This window comes from Megascapheus bottae, chromosome 35 (genome assembly GCF_031878675.1).
Source record: "Megascapheus bottae isolate mThoBot1 chromosome 35, mThoBot2.hap1, whole genome shotgun sequence".
Classification (NCBI taxonomy): domain Eukaryota; kingdom Metazoa; phylum Chordata; class Mammalia; order Rodentia; family Geomyidae; genus Megascapheus; species Megascapheus bottae.
Genome location: NC_143543.1, coordinates 6,469,979 through 6,480,788, shown reverse-complemented (window position 1 = coordinate 6,480,788; position 10,810 = coordinate 6,469,979).

The following is a 10,810-nucleotide window of genomic DNA, read 5'->3' as shown; positions in this document are numbered from 1 at the left end:
GAGTGACCGAGGAGACAAAGTTGCTCTTCTGAATCTGAGCAGGAATGCTTCTCAGCGCCGCAGACCTCTCAGCTGCAGACAGAGCCACACAGAGCCTGCACGAGCTCAGAGCCAACACCCGGCCATGCACGGACCTGCCAGCTTCATGGAACCGAAGAATCCAGCAATTTGTGAGTACCTCTGAGGAGAAGTTTCCACGTCTACTCGCAGAATGGCATTGGGAGGGAGCCCCTCCCCCACAAGCTGAGAGAAGCGCCATCTTTACTGCTGGCAAAGACCCAGCCAAAGCAATTGGAGCCTGAGTGTTGTTGCTGACAGCGCCATCAATCTATAGAACAAAGGATTCCCCAGAGATCCCTTAGCTGGAAATCTCGCCCCAGCGCTGCTGAAGTCCATCCACTGTGCCAGGCCACAAGCCTGGTAAACAAAACTCCCCTGCGAATCTTTCAGCTTTGTTTTCCCAAACAAAGCAAATACAATTAAGTTGTATATGGAAGAATATAAGACCCCATTTGACAGAACAATTCTTAGCAGATAGAACAATGCAGGAGGAAGTTCAACACAAAAATCCAGTTTTCATTATCCTGGATCATAGACCTCAAAGAAGTAAAAGCAGATACCCTGAAGTTGCATAGGGAAGAAAAAAAAACCCAACTAGACCAAACAATTTGTAGCAGATGGAAAAAAGCAGGAGGAAGTTCAACTGAATGATCTAGTCTACAATATACTGGATCAATGACATTGAGGAACTAAAAGCAGATACAAAGAAGTTGCATATGGAAGAATATATGACCCCGTTTAGTCAGAACAATTCTTAACAGATAAAACACTGCAGGAGGAAGTTCAACGCAAAAATTCAGTTTTCATTATCCTGGATCAAAAACCTCGAAGAAGTAAAAGCAGACACACTGAAGATGCATATGGTAGAAAAAAAGACCCCATTTAGACAGAACAATTGTTAGCAGATAAAACAATGCTGGAGGAAGATCAAGGAAAAATCCAGTCTCCATTATACTGGATCAAATTCCTCGAAGAATTAAAAGGAGATACGCTGAAGTTGCATGTGGAAGAATGAATGACCACGTTTAGAAAAATCAATTCTTTTTTTTCATATATTTTTATTGTAATTAATAGAAGGGTTACATGATATTTGCCAGATAGATGGTGTATTAATTCCCATACATTGATACCCTTTCACATGTCTTGGTCTCCATTTCCCTCCCCCCACACCCCCACCCCTCATCTTGTTTTCCCCCCGTTGTTCCCTATCAATTGGCAGTTACCCAATCATCCAGAAACAAGGACATACTAAATCCACCAGCACAACAATGTTCATTGCAGCACTATTTACCATAGCAAAGATATGGAACCAACTTAGATATCCCTCAGTTGAGGAGTGGATCAACCAGATGTGGTATTTGTAAACAATGGAATTCCATGCTGCTGTCAGAAAGAATGACATTGCCCCATTTGTTAGGAAATGGAAAGACTTAGAAAAGATCATATTAAGTGGAGTAAGCCAGACTCAAAGAAAAATCAATTCTCACCAGATAGAACAATGCTAGAGGAAGTTCATCAAAAAAATCCAGTCTCATTATACTTGATCTATTACTTGGAAGAACTAAAATCAGATACACTGAAGATGCATATGGAAGAATAAAAGACCCCATTTAGACAGAAAATTTTTTAGCAGATAGAACAAAGCAGGAAGAAATTCAACGCAAATCTCTAGTCTCCATTATACTGGATCCAAAACATCAAAGAAGTAAAAGCAGACACACTGAAGTTGCATATGGAAGAATTATAGACCTCGTTTAGACAGGAAAATTCTTAGCACATAGAACAATGCAGGAGGAAGTTCAACGCAAAAATACAGTCTCCATTATACTGGATCAAAGACCTGGAAGAAGTAAAAGCAGATACACTGAAGTTGCACATGGAAGAAAGAAAAACCCATTTAGACAGAACAATTATTAGCAGACAGAACAATGGGGGAGGAAGTTCAATGAAAAATTCAGTCTCCATTATACTGGATCAAAGACCTCGAAGAAGGAATAGTAGAAACACTGACTTTGCATGTGGAAGAATAAAAGACCACGTTTAGACAAAGCAGTTCTTACCAGATAGAACAATGCTGGAGAAAGTTCAACGCAAAAATCATGTCTCCACTACACTGGATCAAAGACTTGGAAGAACTAAAAGCAGATGTACTGAAGTTGCATATGGAAGAATAAAAGACCCCGTTTAGACAGATCAATTCTTAGCAGATAGAACAATGCAGGAAGGAGTTCAACGCAAAAATCCAGTCTCTATTATCCTGGATCAAACACACTGAAGAAGTAAAAGCAGATACACTGAAGTTGCACATGGCAGAAAAAAAACCCGTTTAGACAGAACCATTATTAGCAGATAGAACTATGAGGAAGGAAGTTTAGCACAAAAATTCAGTGTCCATTATCCTGGATCAAAGACCTCGAGGAATTTAAAAAATATACACAGAAGTTGCATATGGAAGTATAAAAGACCCCTTTTAGACAGAACTACTCTTAGCAGATAGAACAATGCATGAGGAAGTTCAAGGCAAAAATCCTATCTCTATTATATTGGATCAATGACCTTCAATAAGTCAAAGCAGATACACTGAAGTCGTATGTGGACGAATAAAAGACCCCATTAGAGAGAACAATTCTTAGCCGATAGAAGATTGCAGGAGGAATTTCAACACAAGTATCCATTCTCCATTATACTGAATCAAAGACCACGAAGAAGTAAATGCAGATCCACTGAAGTTGCGCATGGAAGAATAAAGAACCCATTTAGACATAACAATTCTTAGCAGATAGAACAATGCTGGAGGAAGTTCAAGACAAAAATCCTGTCTCTATTATACTGGATGAAAGACCAGGAAGAAGTCAAAGCAGATAGACAGAAGTTGATGAGGAAGAATAAAAGATCACATTCAGAAAAAACAATTCTCAGCAGATTAAAAATGCAGGAGGAAATTCAATGCAAAATTCCAGTTTGCATTATACTGAATCAAAGACCTCAAAGAAGTAAAGGCAGATACCCTGGATTTGCATATAAAAGAACAAAAGACAATGTTTAGACAAAGCAGTTCTTACCAGATAGAACAATGCTGGAGAAAGTTCAACGCAAAAATTCAGTCTCCATTATCCTGGATCAAAGACCTTGAAGAAGTAAAAGGAGTTTCACTGAAGTTGCATGTGGAAGAATAAAAGACCACGTTTAGACAAAACAATTCTTAACAGAACAATGCTGGAGAAAGTTCAATGCAAACATCATGTCTCCACTATACTGGATCAAAGACTTGGAAGAACTAAAACAGATGCACTGAAGTTGCATATGGAAGAATAAAAGACCCCATTTAGACAGAACAATTCTTAGCAGATAGAACAATGCATGAGGAAGTTCAACGCAAAGATCCAGTCTCCATTATCCTGGATCAGAGACCTCGAAAAAGTAAATGCAGATACACTGAAGTTGCATATGGAAGAATAAACAGCCCCGTTTAGCCTGAATAATTCTTAGCTGATAGAACAAAGTAGGAGGAATTTCAACTGAGAGATCTATTCTCCAATATAATGGATAAAAGACATCGAAGAACTGAAAGCAGATACACTGAAGTTACATTGGAAGAATAAAAAACATCATTTAGTGAGAACAATTCTTAGCAGATAGAACCAAGCCGGAGGAAATTCATCACAGAAATTCAGTCTCCATTTTCCTGGGTCTAAGACATAGAAAATGTAAAAGCAGATACACTGAAGTTGCATACGTTAGAATAAAAGGATGCGTTTAGACAGAACAATTTTTATCAGATAGAACAATACAGGAGGAAGTTCTAGGCAAAAATCCAATCTCCATTATCCAGGATCAAAGACCTCGAACAAGTAAAAGCACATACTCTGAAGTTGCATTAGAAGAATAAAAGACACCGTTTAGACAGAGCAATTCTTAACAGATAGAACAATGCAGGAGTAAATTCGAAGCAAAAATTCAGTCTCTATTTTCTGGTATCAAAGACCTCAAAGAAGTAAAAGCAGATACATTGAAGTTGCAGATGGAAGCATAAAAGACCCTGTTTAGAGAGAATAATTCTTAGCAGATAAAACAATGCAGGAGGAAGTTCAACCCAAATATCTTGTCTCCATTATACTGTATCAAAGACATCAAAGAAGTAAAAGCAGATACACTGAAGTTGCAGATGGAAGAATAAAAAACCCCTTTGAGAGATAACAATTCTTAGAAGATAAAACAATGCAAGAGGAAGTTCAACACAAAAATTCAGTCTCCATTATCCTGGATCAAAGACCTCGAGGAAGGAAAGCAGATACACTGAAGTTGCATTGGAAGAATAAAAATCCTATTTTGGAAAGAAGAATTATGAGCATATATAACAATGTAGGAGGAATTATGCAAAAATCTTGTCTCCCTTAGGTGGATCAAAGACTTCCAAGAACTAAAAGCAGATACACTGAAGTTGCATATGGAAGAATAAAAGAACCCATTTGGAAAGAACAATTCTTAGCAGAGAGAACATTACGGGAGGAAGTTCAATGCAAAAATTCAATCTCCATTATCCTGGAATAAAGACCTGGGGGAAGGAAAAGCAGATACACTGAACTTGCATTGGAAGAATAAAAATCCTCATTTAGAGGAAACAATTCTAACCAGATAGAACAATGCAGGAGGAAGATCAACGCAAAAATCCAGTCTGTATTATACTGGATCAAAGACATAGAAGAAGTGTAAGTTCTGAAGTTGCATATGGAAGAATAAAAGACGCCGTTTGACAAAACAAATCTTAGGAGATACAACAATGCAGAGGGAGTCAAAACAAAAATGCAATCTCCATTTTCCTGTATCAAAGACCTCGAAGAAGTAAAAGCAGATACACTGAAGTTGCATTGGCACAATGAAAATCCATGCTTAGACAAAACCATTCTTACCATATAGAACAATACAGGATGAAGTTCAACGCAAAAATCTAGTCTCGATTATACTGGGTCAAAGTCCTCGAAGAAGTAAAAGCAGATACACTGACGTTGCATATGGAAGAATATAATACCCCATTTAGACAGAACAATTCTTAGGAGATAGAACAATGCAGGGGGAAGTTCAACGCAAAAATTCAGACTCCATTTTCCTGGATCAAAGAGCTCGAGGAGGTTAAAGCAGATACACTGAAGTTGCATATGGAAGAGTAAAAGACCCCGTTTAGACAGAACAATTCTTAGCAGAGAGAACAATCCAAGAGGAAGTTCAACGCAAAAATTCAGTCTCCATCATCCTGGTCAAAGATCTCAAAGAAGTAAAAGAAGATACACTGAAGTTACATATAGAAGAATAAAAGGCCCCATTTATACAGAGCAATTTTTGGCAGATAGAACAATGAAGGAGGAATTTCAACGCAAAAATCTAGTCTATATTAAACTGGATCAAAGACATCGAAAAAGTGAAAGCAGATACACTGAAGTTGCATAAGGGAGAAGAAAAGTCCCCGTTTAGACATAACAATTCTTAGCAAATATAACAATGTGGGAGGAAGTTCAACGCAAAAATCTTTTCCCCATTAGGTGGATCAAAGACAATGAAAAAATAAAATATCAATGTAAATAATATAAACATGAACAATGAAACAAGTAAATAATTTCTCAATGGAAATGAAACAATTTCCAACAAATCTCAGACATAAAACTTATAAGACAACAGACTAGAAATTGGGAAGTGTAATGAAAGTGTTCACAGGCACCACAATGAAAAAATAGCCTCAGAAACAAAGGAAAATTATGCTTGTAGAAGAAATATCATGGAACAGTTAGATATCATCAGAAGGACTATAGAGAAATTGTGCATGTATAATGTCAGTTTAAGGAAGCCATTACTACATTTGCTCAGTGGGGCACTAGGATAAGAGGATGAAAACACATTCATGAAGATAAGAAAATTAATGAAATGATACAGTATGAAGAAAAGTAAAATGAAGAAACTATATCATCACCTTCTGCACTGTAGGAACTGTTTAAAGGAATTTTCTAGAGAAGGAAAATGTATGTTAAGTCGGAGTACAAAGAAAAATGCAGGGCTGAGAGTTTGGCCTAGTAATAGAGTACTTGCCTAAGTATGCATGAAGATCCGGGTTTGAATCCTCGGTACCACATACATAGAAAAAAGCTCGATGTGGTACTGAGGCTTAAGTAGTAGAGATCTAGCCTAACCATGAGAAAGTCCAAGGACACTGCTCAGGCCCTGAGATCAAGCTCAGGTATACCAAAAAATAAAATTACAGTATAAAATACAATTACATTTGGGTGGGGGGTATGGAAATGGGGAACAAGATATGAGAAAGGGTTTCAATGTATGTGAATTAATGCACCTTCTATCTGGCAAGTATCATGTAACCCTTCTATTAATTACAATAAAAATATATGAAAAAATATAATACATGTGCAGACACAAAGCGAAGTCTTCAGGAAACTTAAAGGTTTCCCAGGATACAGAGACATGAATGTAGGTTACTAGCAGTGAACTCATCAATACCCAGTATGCTTGAGGACATAGGGTGAACATAGAACAACATTCAAAAGTGTCCAAGTATATGGTAACATGTTTTAAGAAGAAAAGCATCTTTGTCAACATTAGTGTCTATATAGTAACATGTGCAAACATTCCTGGAACTAATGGATTGTATCAGTATCATATCATACAAAACCAGAATAATACACAACAATGTATAATTTGCTTAAATTTATTATGAATTCTACACTTAATTATATTAACTCAATTATCTTAGTTATATTATTACATTATATTTTATTAACATTTTATTAACTGTGTGGATTAATAATTATGCTAGATTTATATTGAAACACAACCAGATAACATACTATGTAGTATATATAATATACTTTGTAGATACTATACAATTATATAGTATATAATGTCTATTACATAATGAATAATATGTATTGCTATATAGTATCTCATACATACTATGTAATTGTATATACACAATAAAATGTGTATAGTATAGTATATACAATTACATAGCATAGAATATGAACATTATATGATGTATGTGTATCATATAATTTTACATATAAGTTATTATGCATATTTATGTGTTATTACATATTGTATTATTAATAAATTAAAATAATAGTATGTTAATTATATGTATTGTGATATTATCATACCATATACACTATACTACATTTTGAATTTTATATTATTTATGTATTGGTTATAGATAGAATTATAGATATATACTTATTTGTGCTGGTCCCAGGCCTTGAACTCAGTGCCTGGGTGCTAGACCTGAGGTATATTGCTCAAAGGTATTTCTCATCCAATTGAGCCACAGCTCCAGATATGAGATGTTGGGTTTGGTTTGGTTTCATTTAGATGTGTGTGTGTGTGTGTGTGTGTGTGTGTGTGTGTGTGTGTGTGTGTGTGTGTGTTTAGTAGGTAATTGGAGATTAGAGTCTCATGGCCTTTCCTACCCAGACTGGCTTTGAACTCTGATCCTCGGATCTTAGCCCCGAGTAGTTAGGGTTATAAGCATGAACCACAAGTGGTTGGCTATAATGTATTTTCTAACACAAAGTAATTACTGTATAAAAATGTAAAATCCCTCCTAAAATTAAAAGACAGTCATAATTCAATTTCCTCTTCTCTGCTTTAAGTCAGTAGATTATAAGAAAAGGACAATGTTCCTGTCAAATCAGAAAGACATACATTCAAATGTACATTTGAGTCAAATGATATCATTTTGACTTAATTTATAGAAATGTAGAATAACTCATTGTCCTTGTCTTCATATCTCTGGGGCCTGAGGTATAGAAATACTTCATGAGAATTTTTTTGCTTCATTGGAAGAATCCAAACATAATTCTGAGTCATGTGGCCAGGTCATTGACATGCATACAGATGTACCCATTTGAAGAGTATAATTCCAATGCTTACCAAAAGCCACCCCTCTCAAAGATAAATAGATCTATCAATAGTGCTTTTTTACAAATCTCTGGATTCATAAATGAGCAAATATCTATATACCTATACTTAAGAATAGTTAAGGACCTGATGGCAGATAGTAGTAGAAAATGCAGTTATCCTCGTCGTTTGTTCATCAAAATAATGTGAGTCTTGAAGAACTGTGTGTGTGTGTGTGTGTGTGTGTGTGTGTGTGTGTGTGTGTGTATGTTTGTTACATGTGTCAGTATGTGTATCAGTTTTGCGGCTTGAACTCAAGGCCTGGGCACTGTTCCTGTAACTTTTTGCTCAAGGCTAGTGCTCTAATACTTGAGTCATAGGTCCACTTCGAAATTTTTGTGGGTTAATAGAAAATAAAAGAGTCTCACAGTCTTTTCTGCTTGGCTGGTTTTGACCTTGATTCTCAGATCTCAGCCTCCTGAGTAGCTAGTGTTACAATCATGAGCCACTGGCACCCAGTTGGGAGTATGGAGAAGCTCTGTGCTCACAGTTGCAGAGCTGAGAAATGGCCCAATCAAATGTAACTTCTGCCATATTATGCCCAGGGCAAGCACCAACATTTCTATTTTAACATCCAACATTCTGATTCTGTTCCAGCAGATCTCATATTTCCCCATTTTAAGGAGAACAACTTGTTCTGTTTGTTCTTACTCGGGAAGGAATAGAGGGGTTTGGAAAATACACTACGAATCTAGGACGAAACAGCTTAGAAATTGTGCATTTTACCAGGCATGGAGGCTAATGGCTAAAATCCCAGCAACTTAGGAGTTTGAGATTTGAGGAGCGATGTTCAAAACCAGTCTAGGCACTAAATACCGTGAGATTTTACCACCAATTAATCACTAGAAAAGCGGAAGTAGTGCTTGGATCAAGGGTAGAGTGGTAGCCTTGATCCGAAGAGCTCAGAGACAGCGCTCAGGTCCAGGGTTCAAGTTGCATGACCCTCAAAAATAAATTTTGCAATTCATATTATGGCTATCATATAGCCCCAGATATCTCAATCATGTAAATGAACAAGAAAGGAAGATTCTGGGAGAGATGAGAATTAGGCTCATTCTAACCACCGCCATTGCCTTTTATGTGTGGTGTGATCCCCAAGAGCACAGGTCAACCAAACATAAGTAATGGGCAAAGATGTCCCTCTACTGTCTTTCTCCACTGTAGCCAACATCAGAGGCATCTTTCAAGTTCAAAAGAATTCATAAAGACAACCTGAGGGTCTTTGACCCTAGAAAGGAAACTGTTTCCTTGGCAACAAAGTTTCATATTTGAAGAATAGAGAGAGTAGTTATTGAAAACAAAACTAAGACTTTTTTCTGATATTCATAGACTCCATCAACATATGATAAACTTGAAGAAAACGAAGATTGTTTGAGAATAATGTGTTCAATGGGGCAGCTAAGACAGAAGTGAATTAACAAACAAAGTAACTTTTGTTTAACTTTTCCAACATAGCATACTCATGGTTAGGATCAAGATGTACTTGATTCAAATTCAGCAAATATTTATTGAGTGTTTTCTATGATGTAACTGTTTGTGTGTGTGTGTGTGGGTGCGCGCACGAGCGCGCGTGCGTGCTCGCGGATGCACCCGCACACGCCTATTGGTTCTGGGGGTTGAACTAAGTGATCTTTGAGCTTTTGTGCTCAAGGCTAGTGCTTTATCACTTAAGCCAACCACTCCATTTTTAAAAATTTTAATGGTTCATTGGAGATAAGATTTTCACAGGCTTTCTTCCAGTCCTCAGATCTCAGCCTTCTGAGTAGCTAAGATTGCAGGTGTGAGCAACTCGTTTCCACCTAAATACTATTGTGTTTCCCAAAGATCTGTTCTATAGGTTTTTGCCTTAAGATTGATAAATGCTATTTTAACTTTGAGGAGTATTGCCTAGTTGAAAGTTACTTGAAAGTTACTAAAATTATATCCTCAAGATGGATTATAAAATTCCCTTTTGCACCCTCTCTCTCTCTCTCTCTCTCTCTCTCTCTCTCTCTCTCTCTCTCTCTCTCTCTCTCTCTCTCTCTCCCTCTCTCTCTCTCTCGCTCACTCGCTTGCTCTTCCCTCCTTTCATCCCTCCATCCCTCTATCCTGCCTGGCTCAAAATGTAAATTCTCAAATACATATTCCCATCCTTATATGACACTTTCGTGATAGATCCAAATCTTGGAACTGTGATTCAAATTAACCTTGGATGACTTCATTCATTGTTACTTTGAGGTATTTTATTGTAGCAGTGTGAAGCTAATATAGCACTTTATATAAAGCTCTGTACTAGGGATGGGGGGAAGGAAATGGGGACCAAGACATGAGAAAGGGTATCAATGTTTGTGAAGTAATGCACCTTCTATCTGGTGAATATTATGTAATCCTCTATTAATTACAATAAAATATATACGGATGAAAAAAGCTCTGTACTAGTTAAATTTACGTAAATTTCCCCATATTTTTTCTTTTTTTTTGTTTTTAACTCCCATTTATTACTACTATTTTTTTATTGTAATTAGTAAAAGGGTTACATGATATTTGCCAGATAGAAGGTGCGTTAATTCACATACATTGATACCCTTTCACATGTCTTGGTACCCATTTCCTCCCCCCCCACACCCCTCACCCATCTTGGTTTTCCCCCCTTCCCTATCAAATTTCAAATATCCAAATACAAATAAATTCAATATATTAGATAACAAAGTGAGATACTATACCAATATGAGATAACAAGGGACAGCAAAGGAGATGAGAGACAACATAGTACATTAAGGACAATAATCATTCATTATATGGCTTTTGTTTCACTATC